The 9,694-nt window shown below is 55.2% G+C and overlaps 2 long non-coding RNA genes across 2 annotated transcripts in view; one reads left to right on the top strand and one right to left on the bottom strand.

Annotated features, from left to right (window-relative positions):
* The window catches only part of LOC144290724 (uncharacterized), a 43,275-nt gene extending 35,313 nt beyond the window's left edge, over positions 1 to 7,962 (bottom strand). Inside the window, exon 1 of the long non-coding RNA XR_013358285.1 lies at positions 7,489 to 7,962. This is a non-coding gene — a long non-coding RNA (uncharacterized LOC144290724). The remainder of the gene's footprint in view (positions 1 to 7,488) is intronic.
* LOC144290716 (uncharacterized) lies at positions 1,642 to 4,712 on the top strand. The gene is made up of 2 exons (XR_013358281.1): positions 1,642 to 2,013; positions 2,319 to 4,712. It is a non-coding gene; the product is annotated as an uncharacterized LOC144290716 (long non-coding RNA).
* Positions 7,963 to 9,694: the final 1,732 nt, after the last annotated feature.

The following is a 9,694-nucleotide window of genomic DNA, read 5'->3' as shown; positions in this document are numbered from 1 at the left end:
GGCTTTGAGAAGACCGTGCATTCCGCGTGCTGACTTTTCCTATCAATGGGAGAGACCTGGGCAATTGACCCAGCGGCCTCCTCCTCTCCGTCTATTGTGGCGGCTCAATCACGCATTTACCGAAAGAAAAGCGAGTTTATCTTAGCCTGGAGGAGCCTCGTGTTGCGTGTGTGTGACTAAAAGGGTGGGGGAAATTCTGCAGCCACGACTGTGCAGATGGGCTGAGGATAGACACTTTCAGAAAAGGGCCAATTTCCCCTTCACAATGAGCGCTAAGTACCTGATAAATGGGGCTGGTGTTTATTCATGAGCAGGTACTTTGGAGATGGCGATTAGAACAGCCGCCCGCGCCGCCTCGCCAAGGTACTTAAAGCCGGGCAGGTGCAGCGCTGCGCGCGGCCCGAGCGCACAAAGCCCGCGGCCGCAGCGGCGCGGGGAGGGGCGTGAATGCGGGCCGCGTCGGGCCCCAAGGGCGCGCGGCGCTCAGGCACCTTAGTCTTTTGTTCCTCGACCGAAGCCAAGGCCACTTCACCGAGGGGCGTCCCGGGAAAACCTCCCCTCTAATTGCCAAGAATTTCCCTCCGTCCCTCCTCCCCGAAGCCCAGCCGGGCAACTCTCGGTCGGGCGGACGCGGGGACGCAGCGTGAGGCCAGGTTCGGCGTTTGGGTAAATGCCCTTCGGGGCAGGCTATTAGCTAACCAGCTCGGTAACTAACTCTACAACTAGGGGAGAAACAGAACCCGGGCCTGGGAACCACGCGGGCACGCAGCTCTGGCCGCCCCCGCCGCCGAGGCGCCACCTCTGGCGGTGCGGGTAACCTCGGGCTTTCAGGTTTTGTTTCAACTCCAAGGGGAGAAAATTGGGGTCTGTCTCTTTCCACAGCTTCCCGGCGCCAAGGTCGTGGGACAAACTCGATCTCGCCCTCAGAGTGGCTCCAGAATCCCTAAGAATCCCCAGTTTTTACCCATGGTCGGCGGCCTCGGCTCGGGGCGGGCAGAGAGAGCGCAGCTGGCGCCCGGGCCTTGGGGGACCAAGCACAGGGTCCTCTGCGCTGAGGACGGGAAGAGCTTTCCTGGGGACCCAGCCGGACGACCTGTGTCCGGCATCCCCTCCCTGCTCCCCGGCAGCTTCGAGGGTGCTTCGTGTGCCCAACGTTGGCTGGTCTGAGGCGCTCCTGGGGTGAGCACTCTGGGCCTGATCCCCGGGGCCTGTTGGGATTGCTTTTTTTCTTAGTCGTTTGGAAAAAAACAAAACAAAACAAAAAAACGACCAAGACCATTTCTCTCCAGTCCCTAGAATTAAAGAGGAGAAATCTGTATTGCAAACAAGTCGGATCCCCCCCCCCCCGAAAGAAAATTCTTTCAGAATGATTTTAAGCAAGGGGAGGCAAGGACCTGATGGGACCCCCACCACCACCAGGCACTTTTTTCACTTTCCACCACCGAGAACCCGATGCCTTCCTTTCCCACTCGATCAGATTGATCAGTAAAATTGCAGATGTGAACGCTCGTGATAGATTTTCTTGGAATCTTAGGGTTCGAATAAATTGCAGATGGAATAATCCCGATTCCCGGGGAAATCCGACACCCGGGCCGTGTGCGCGCAAAGCGAAAGTAGGAACCCAGAAGCGCGGCAGGGAAGCGGGCGAGGTCAGCCCGGTGCCCGCGGTAGCCGAGCGCGCAGCCTGGGGACAGCCGCCAGCCGGGCCGCCGACCCAGGCCAGACGCCCGGGCGGCCGCGCTCAGTTCCCAGGGCTCCCAAGAAAGGCCCGGCCTCCCCTCCCGTCTCCTGCCAGGAGCGGAGTTCGGGTGGGAGGAACGCCCGAGCATCCTCTCGGGTTAGACAGCCTGCGTCCCCGCTCCAAGGAGACCCCGGGGGATGGCGGGACCGGCCGGCGAGGCGCAGAGGGCGCAGAGGGCGCAGAGGGCCCGAGGCCCCGGAGGCGGCCCCCTCCCGGCGCCGCGGCGTGGCCGTGCCCCGCACACAGCGTCGCTCACCGCCACGACGGCCCGGGTGAGTGCGGCGGCGCCGCTGAAGGGCGCGGGGCCCGGGCCGCGCCAACCCCTGCCCCTGAAAGGCACCGAGCCGGGACCGCCGGGCGCTGGCGGAGGAGCGCGCGGCGCGCCCGGGACCCGCCCGACGCGGCCTCTCGGGTCCCCACCGCAAGATGGCTGCCGGGCGCCTCCAAATTTAGACAGAAAGTGAAAAATGCCGGGGAGGGGCGGGGAGGGGAGGGGAGGGGAGGGGGCCTGGGGGGTGCGGTCGGGGGGACTAGAGACGACGCCTCGAGAAGGAGTTTTTGTATTTTCCATTCCCAGAACCCTTAAGGCCCACCCATAAGATGCAGGTGTGGCCAGGAGTCAGCAATACTAACCTCACGACTGATCTTCCCGTGACAGATTTACAATAAATCGTAAGCCTATAATGAATAAGATCCCTGGGGTGGTGGGGCGTATAGATAAGCCCAGATGTAATCTTCCGCGCTGGACTCCTCGGGTTGGGTCCCACTAGCAGAAAGTCTGGGGGTTTTTTTTGTTTGTTTTTTGTTTGTTTGTTTCTTCCAGGAAAACCATTTGGGGCCCGCGTGGGCGTCCCCAACTTCTGATTCCTGGATGTCACTGTTGCAAAGCCCCACTGACCAAGGGCCTCCTGCAAGCGGTCTAGTGAGTTAGGCCAGGAGGCCTGCCAGGCAGGAGCCCTGGGTGGAGCTTCTCTAAGGAAGCCCTAATTCAGGCCTCAGATACCCCCCCACTCAACATACAAACATAGAATCCTTTCACCCACGCCAAGCCTTATCTGGTTAAAGGATTTTTGTTACTCCAGCTATAATGTCACAAACACCTTATATTTATTTCACTTGGCTGGTGATAGAATCTCTATCTCCTGGAAGAGCCAGGAATCTCCCGTTAACCTGGCACCCTCCACCTCCTCAGGCCAGTAACTGATGTAAAGTGGGCTCTACTGTTTCTGATCAGAAGGCTTCAAGGATAGAAGATTGACTCCCTGACCTGTCAGCTTGGTATGTGTTGTGGATCCATCCTCACACCAGTTTCCTCCTCACTACGGGAAGCACCTCCATGGAGCAGGACAAAAAAGCAGCCCTCAAGATGGAGCCCACGCAGGGGGAATCTCAGAGAAAGCCCACCCATCCCTGATCAGTTCTGATGCTATCTCTGGGTTTGTGATGGAAGGACTGAGATTTCTCTGACCTTGGACCCTTGAAGAGTCTATAGGAAGGGAAGCAGGTCTTGGCCGCAAAGCCCTTGACATGCATCCGGGCTCCACCAAGAAACCACCGTTTCCCAATGACATTGGGGGAAGTCCCCTGCATCTTCAGTTTCCTCATCTGCCCAAGGGAGGAGGATTGTAAAGAAGACTCTTAACATCTCCAACCCGGGGCTCTAAGTGTGAGGGAAGGCAGCACACGGAGATTCTTGGACTTCAAAGGACCCTGGGGGCACTTAGTTTCACCTTGAGAAAGGTGCACATCTCTTTCTGAAATGCGGTCCTTTGCTAAGCAGTTTGGTAGTAGAATTAGGCACGCAGACCCTGGAAACAGGCTATCCAGGCTCAAATCTGACCTAGACCTGCAGTATACTACCCATGTGACCTTGGGCTACTTTTACTCAGTCTCTCTGTGCCTCAATTTCCTCATCTCTGAAATGGAGATTAATAGCAACACCTATCTCACAGGGCACTGGAGGGTTTAACTGAGCTCCTGCATGTAAAGCACTTAGAAGCATGCCTGGCACAGGGTAGCTGTTCCTATGAGTTGCCCAAACCTCTGGATGCAACCTCAGCCCTTGCCAGTCTTCTTGGTTCTCCTCCACTGACTGCCATCATTTCTGTCCCAGCACCAGTGCCAGGATCTCTGCCTCCTCTAGGTCCCAGCTCCTGCAGGAATGGGATGGAGGAGGGCAGGACGCCTGTGAATTGCCTGCTTGATGAGTACTTTGTCGGAGGAATCTCTTTGTGCCAGTGCTTTACTTATTTTCTGCTAGGGAAGGAAGTGGAGTCAGTGTCTCTTCCTTTCTCCTCAATCCTACCCAGAGATGAGCCAGCTGCACGAAAACCTGTGCCCTTGGCTTTAAGGAGGAAGAGAGGGAGGAAGATCTAGTTGATCCATCCCCACCAGGAAGGATCCTGTTCAGAGGCAGGTAGTTTACTGCACAGAAGTATTAATGTTACTCTCTCTCTCTCTCTCCACACACACACACACACACACACACACACGCACACGCACACACTCACACTCACACCAGCTCCCTGAGGGCAGGAACTCTTCTGTTGTGTATTCTGCTGTATCCCAGCGCCTTAAAATATTGTCTGGCATAGAACAAGCACCTCAATAAATAATCAATAGAAGGACCAGATCTGCTTCTGTAGCAGGGTTATTTTCCACATTGGGAGGTGATGGTCAGATTGTGTAGCCAAGAAAAGAACACACTTCCAAGTTCTCCCCTTAATAGTTTAATTCTCTCATTTATCTAAAGGGGCCCCTCTTTTGACACTTCCACCACGCACACACCTCTAAGCGGTTAGGCTCCAGGAGAGACAAGATTGCAAGGGTCTGTATTTCATTTACTACCTTCAAAGACATTGGGAAATCCATGTGACCTCCTAGGGGTTCTGTGATCCGCCCACGGAAAGGAGCTGGTCCACAGTTGAGGCCCCTCCTTGGTTGTTTGGTTAAAGCACAACGAGGAGACCAACTGGTGTCAGTGTTTTCTTTTCTGAGGGGGGAGGGACCTTGTTTTTTGGAAATGCAAAATGACAGTAACATTGTCATTAAAGACATTTGCTGTTAAAATAATAATCGCTCTCACTCGAGGATACATTTACAACATCTCAGGCACCCAGCAAAGCGGGAGACCTTCTGCTTTCCTCACAAAGAGCCCATGAGATCAATAGGCAAGCCCATTTTACAGATGAGGAAATGAAGATTTGACAAAAGTCAAACGGTTGATAAGGGAGAGTCAGGCTTCTAACACCATAATCCAAAGGCTCTTCACCACCACCACCACCACCCGCTAATTAACTCCTTTCTGCCTCCGGGTGAGTAGGAACGCAAGAGAATTCCTGTGCGCTGCGATTTAGGAGGAATTATCAGCAACTAGCTTAGGAACAAAGCTAGAATGTTGGTATTTTAGTCAAGAACCCTGAGTCTAAACCAAAGGCAAGGGGACCTCTTTCTCGCTTTGACACAGAAGGGAATTTACTTAATGTTTTCACATCTCAGCTTCCCCTTCTGTAAAAGGGGACTAATCTTGTTAGATCCACCTCCTTTAGCTGGGAGGACTCCATGAGCTATTCTATATAAATAACATAGTTTTTTTTTTTTTTTCCTTACCACAGTCTACTACAAGGTAGTATTCAGTAGAATTGAACTCACTGCCCTTTGCAAACTGCTGCCTTAAATGTTCTCATTCTACCTACCCACGAGTTGGGAGCCTCATCTATTAGGAGGAAAACTAGCAGTTTGTCCAAGGTGGCACAATAACCCAGGAGAATCAGCTTAGAGCTCAAGCCAGAAGTTCCCGTGAGGAAGAGGAGTGTTTGCAGATGGTTTTGCAGAAAAATGTTTCCGTTTCCCTTTTTTAAAAAAGGATGTAAACATCTTCCCGGGCTCGTCTGACATCAGTCTGTCAGTGATGAATCATCAGGAGCATGAAGACTTATACTAGGTAGGTCACCATCTTCAATTTTATTCAACCTCCTGGTGTCCCAGCAGAGGCCTTGCAGGAGGGCCCAAGGTGTGATGCAGTGAAGGTGACACCAGCCCCTCCAGGCCTCGGGACCCAGCCAAAAGAAGAGCAGAGCCTTATAATAACAGAAGCTGAGGGGTTCCTTTCTTTTTTAAATTTTAAAGCAATTTGCATAGATTCTTTTTTTTTTTTTTTTTTTTGGATAACAAAAGTAGGTAGGACCAGCCTCTTCCTGCTGGTTTTTGCTTGTGAAGGAGCCCTCTTATATAATGGAACGGAGGGGAAGGGTCCTCTGGCTCAAACTGGTACATCAGTTTGAGCCAATGTTAAAAAAAACTCTATCACCAATACTTTTCAAATTTATGTGCGTTTGATTTTTTAAATCAATTTTTAAAAGATTTTACTTATTTATTCATGAGCTACCCAGAGAGAGAGAGGCAGAGACGTAGGCAGAGGGAGAAGCAGGCTCCCCTCAGGGAGCCTGATGTGGGACTGAATCCCTGAACTCCAGGTTCACGCCCTGAGCCGAAAGCAGACATCGGATATTTTATCAATTAATCCAGAAACTATTTCGTTTCTTGAGTGCCTACTAAGCACTTGGCAGTACAGCTTGACAGTGTTAGAAGGGGAAGTGATATAGGGGGAAGTCCTCCAGACCTTCTGGAGGAGGAGGTCCTAGTACTTTTTGTTTTTTTTTTTTTTTTTTTTTTTTTTTTTTATTTTTTTTTTTTTTTTCCTAGTACTTTTTGGAGGCAGAAACTTTAGCATGAGTAAAATCGCACAGGTAAGAAATTTGGAGACTACACAGAGAAGATGATGAGAAGGAACACAGAAGGGGAGCAGTGTGGCTTCAAGGAAAAAGCCATCTTCCCCTTTTTAATCTACTACTTCTAATTTGCTATGAATCTAGAGACCAAATATCAGGGATGTGAGAGCTGCGTGAAAAATAAAGCACAAGGACATAAACGACCTCGGAGTGAGCATCTGAGAGTGGAAGGCAGGAACGGAGGGCAGGGTCTGGGCCACTCAGAAGAAGCTCTGTGTACCAGTACAGCTTGTCAGTGTCTTGGTTGGGTGGGGTACACGCTAACACCTGTCCCCACGCAGAATCCAGGAGCTAGGCACCCAGGAACAGAAAGAGAGCCTATGGACAGAGACAGGATCCTATGCCCCTGCACTGCCACTAAATCACAGCCCACCCACCTTCACCACAGCAACCACCGTTTAGCCCAGGGCCTTAATTTAGGTATTAGCCAGGGAGGCAAGGAGGGAGTGCCCACAGCTGATTCTCCTTAGAGAGCGCACACCCGCGTGTGTGCGCGTGCACACACACACACACACACACACACACTCTCCTCCAGCTTTTCAGGAGGAGCCTCTGGGCCTGAGGAGCTAAATTCTAACTGGGGGCTCCAACAGCCAGAATCTGAGAGCAGTGAAGGAAGAGCCAGAGCAGAGCTACCGGCGCAGAAAGTGGAGACCAAGAGGCTATCGGAAGAGAGATGGATGAGCTAGACGCCCTCGGGAAAGGCCGGCGACCTCAGCAGGCGGTCACGGGGCGCCCTTGCTGTCTGTGTCCTGCTCCCCCCGCCCCCCCCGCCCCAGGCCTAGTATCCCCCCCAGCCCTGGAGTGGCAGCGCGCCCCCCGGAGGCCCAGCGGGGCTGCCCAGTCTCCCCGCCGCTTTGCAGCACACCGCCCTCCGAGCTGTTCCTCCGGGTCCCACAGTCTGGCGCGGGGGGCGGGGCACGAGGGGTGCGGGCGCACCCCGCCAAGGGTTCTTACCTCGGCGCGAGCATCCGTCCGACCGAGCTCGGTTTGCGGCTGGGACTGCGGGGCTGGGGAGGCTCCCACGGACGCGGCTCGCGCCTCCCCCGCCCCGAGCCCCCAGACCCTCCGGTGGCCCCGAGCGGGGGCGCCGGGACCCGGGGACAGGCGCCGCGCCGGCGGGAGGAGGCGGCTCCCGCGGGGCGCGGTGGGGCGGGGCGGGGGCTTCTGCTGGGCCCCGCCCGGAGGGACTTGGGAGCGATTATCTTGAAGAACAAAGGCAGCCGGGGAAGGCTCCGAGCCCCCCGGGCCTGGCCCTGAACTTGAACTTGTACTTGACACTTCGTCCGGAAGGTGGCGAGGGATCCCATCTGAGCTAGGACGGGGGCTCAGCCGTTCACCTGACGCCCCGGGGAGGGGGCGAGCCCGTGCCCCTGGGCGCCGGGAGGGAGGCTGGCGTCCCCAGGTGCCCCTGGGCCCGGTGCGCCCCAAAGTGCCTTGGACCCGAGGGCCCTGGCGTCCCCGCGACCCCTGTGAGAGTGGGCGGGCGGACCGGGCCTCCGGGTCTCCGGCCGGGAGAAGTGGGCCGGGGCCCTGCGCCCCCCTCCCCCTCCACTCCCACCCCACTCTGGGCCGGGCCCGCAGCCGTGGCTGCGCGGGGCTGGCCGGATTCTCTGCACGTCGCGTCGGCTGCCGCTATTCAGCGGCTAATTGAACGTTAATGGCAGGTGCGGATGAGGTCACCGGAGCTGGCTTTTCTCACACATTTTTCATGCAAATTCGCGAAACTCTAAACAAATTTAAATAAAAAGCTCTTTGTGCCGCGTGCGCCCCTCAGTCCTCTCCCTCCCGCCCGGGGTCCTGGCTCCTCCCGCGGCCCTGAGGCCAGAGCCTGCTGCCCAGCCGAGCGCAGCCCGAGGGGATAGCCTGGCGCCCCGGGGCGCGCCGCCTGCCGGCCAGGGATGCACACCCCGCCGGGCCACCCGTGGCCCAACGCCCTGGGGCCGTGGCTGCCTGAGGGGGAGCCCCCCCTCGCTTTGAGAGACTGCACTGGCCTCCTGGGGCAGGGCGAGGCCGGTGGCGCGGGAGACCCTCAGGGAGGCGGTGTGTCCAGTGCCTGGCATCTGGACAGGCGACCGTGTGCGGGCACCCTAGCTACACCCACACCTGCACCTCTGGGCCACTTTGGTCGGCTTACTCAGCCTCACTCTCTCCGTTGGTTAAATAGGAAGTAAGATAAGTGCCCAGTTACGCATATGCATGTCTGCGGTTTAAACCATGATTTAGGACATGAACCAGACCTTAGACTAGTGCCTGGCCCAAGAAGTGTTATTATCTGAGCTCCAAAGGCCTCATGAGAATGAATGTTGTGATTTTGCACATACATGGAATCACTTGTCAAGGGCTTTCAGGAGATTTATGGCTCCCTGCATCCCATTCTGACCACAGAGATGAGATCAGGAGCCCAACTCCACTACTTCTCACACTGAATGTGGCTCAGCCCTCAGCTGTGTGGCTTTGCATATTTCTTAGCATCTGTTTCCTAGTCTGTAAAATGGGACTAAGTTTCATGGAGTCATTGTGAGAATTAAATGAGAGACACGGATGGTGATTTAGGAGGAGCTTGGGAGCTGCCTCAGCCCAGAACCTGGCAATACACCTGATTATCACCTTCAAGGCTAGAGGCAGGCCCTGGGCCCATCAGCAGCCTTCATCCTCTTACCCAAAGAACGCTAGCCCAGGTCAGGGAGACAGACTCCAAGACTTGACTCCACTCTTCCCCTCCATACCAGGTCCCCTCCCCACACCCTCCACATATCATACATTTTCTTTGCTAGTGGCTAAGTCATACACTTTCCTCATTCATGTTCTCCCAGAAAAACTGACCAGAGACATGGATATTGCAAAAAAACATCATTCATTGTGGACCGGGAAGACAGAGTCAAGGGGTTCCCAGGATAGGAAGAGGCCCCTCCCAGAATTTGCCCTGGTCTTCCCTCCAGGGGGACCATTCAAGGGGACCCACTGGCCTTGGGGTGTCCCAGTGGTTCAAGCTGCCTGGGTGTGGTCTCTCCTTTCCCATTTTTGCTTTCCCTCAGCCTCCCATCAGGCCAGCCTCTGGGAAGCACTGGGGCAAGCCTGGAAGTGTCCTTATGCTTCTCCAAGGCCCCTTCAGGTCAAGGAAGAAGCAGAATCTGCAGGAGTGCAGATAACCAGGGGACTG

This window comes from Canis aureus, chromosome 2 (assembly GCF_053574225.1).
Source record: "Canis aureus isolate CA01 chromosome 2, VMU_Caureus_v.1.0, whole genome shotgun sequence".
Taxonomy (NCBI): Eukaryota; Metazoa; Chordata; class Mammalia; order Carnivora; family Canidae; genus Canis; species Canis aureus.
The sequence above is the reverse complement of the archived record's forward strand: the minus strand, read 5'-3'. Positions and strand labels throughout refer to the sequence as shown.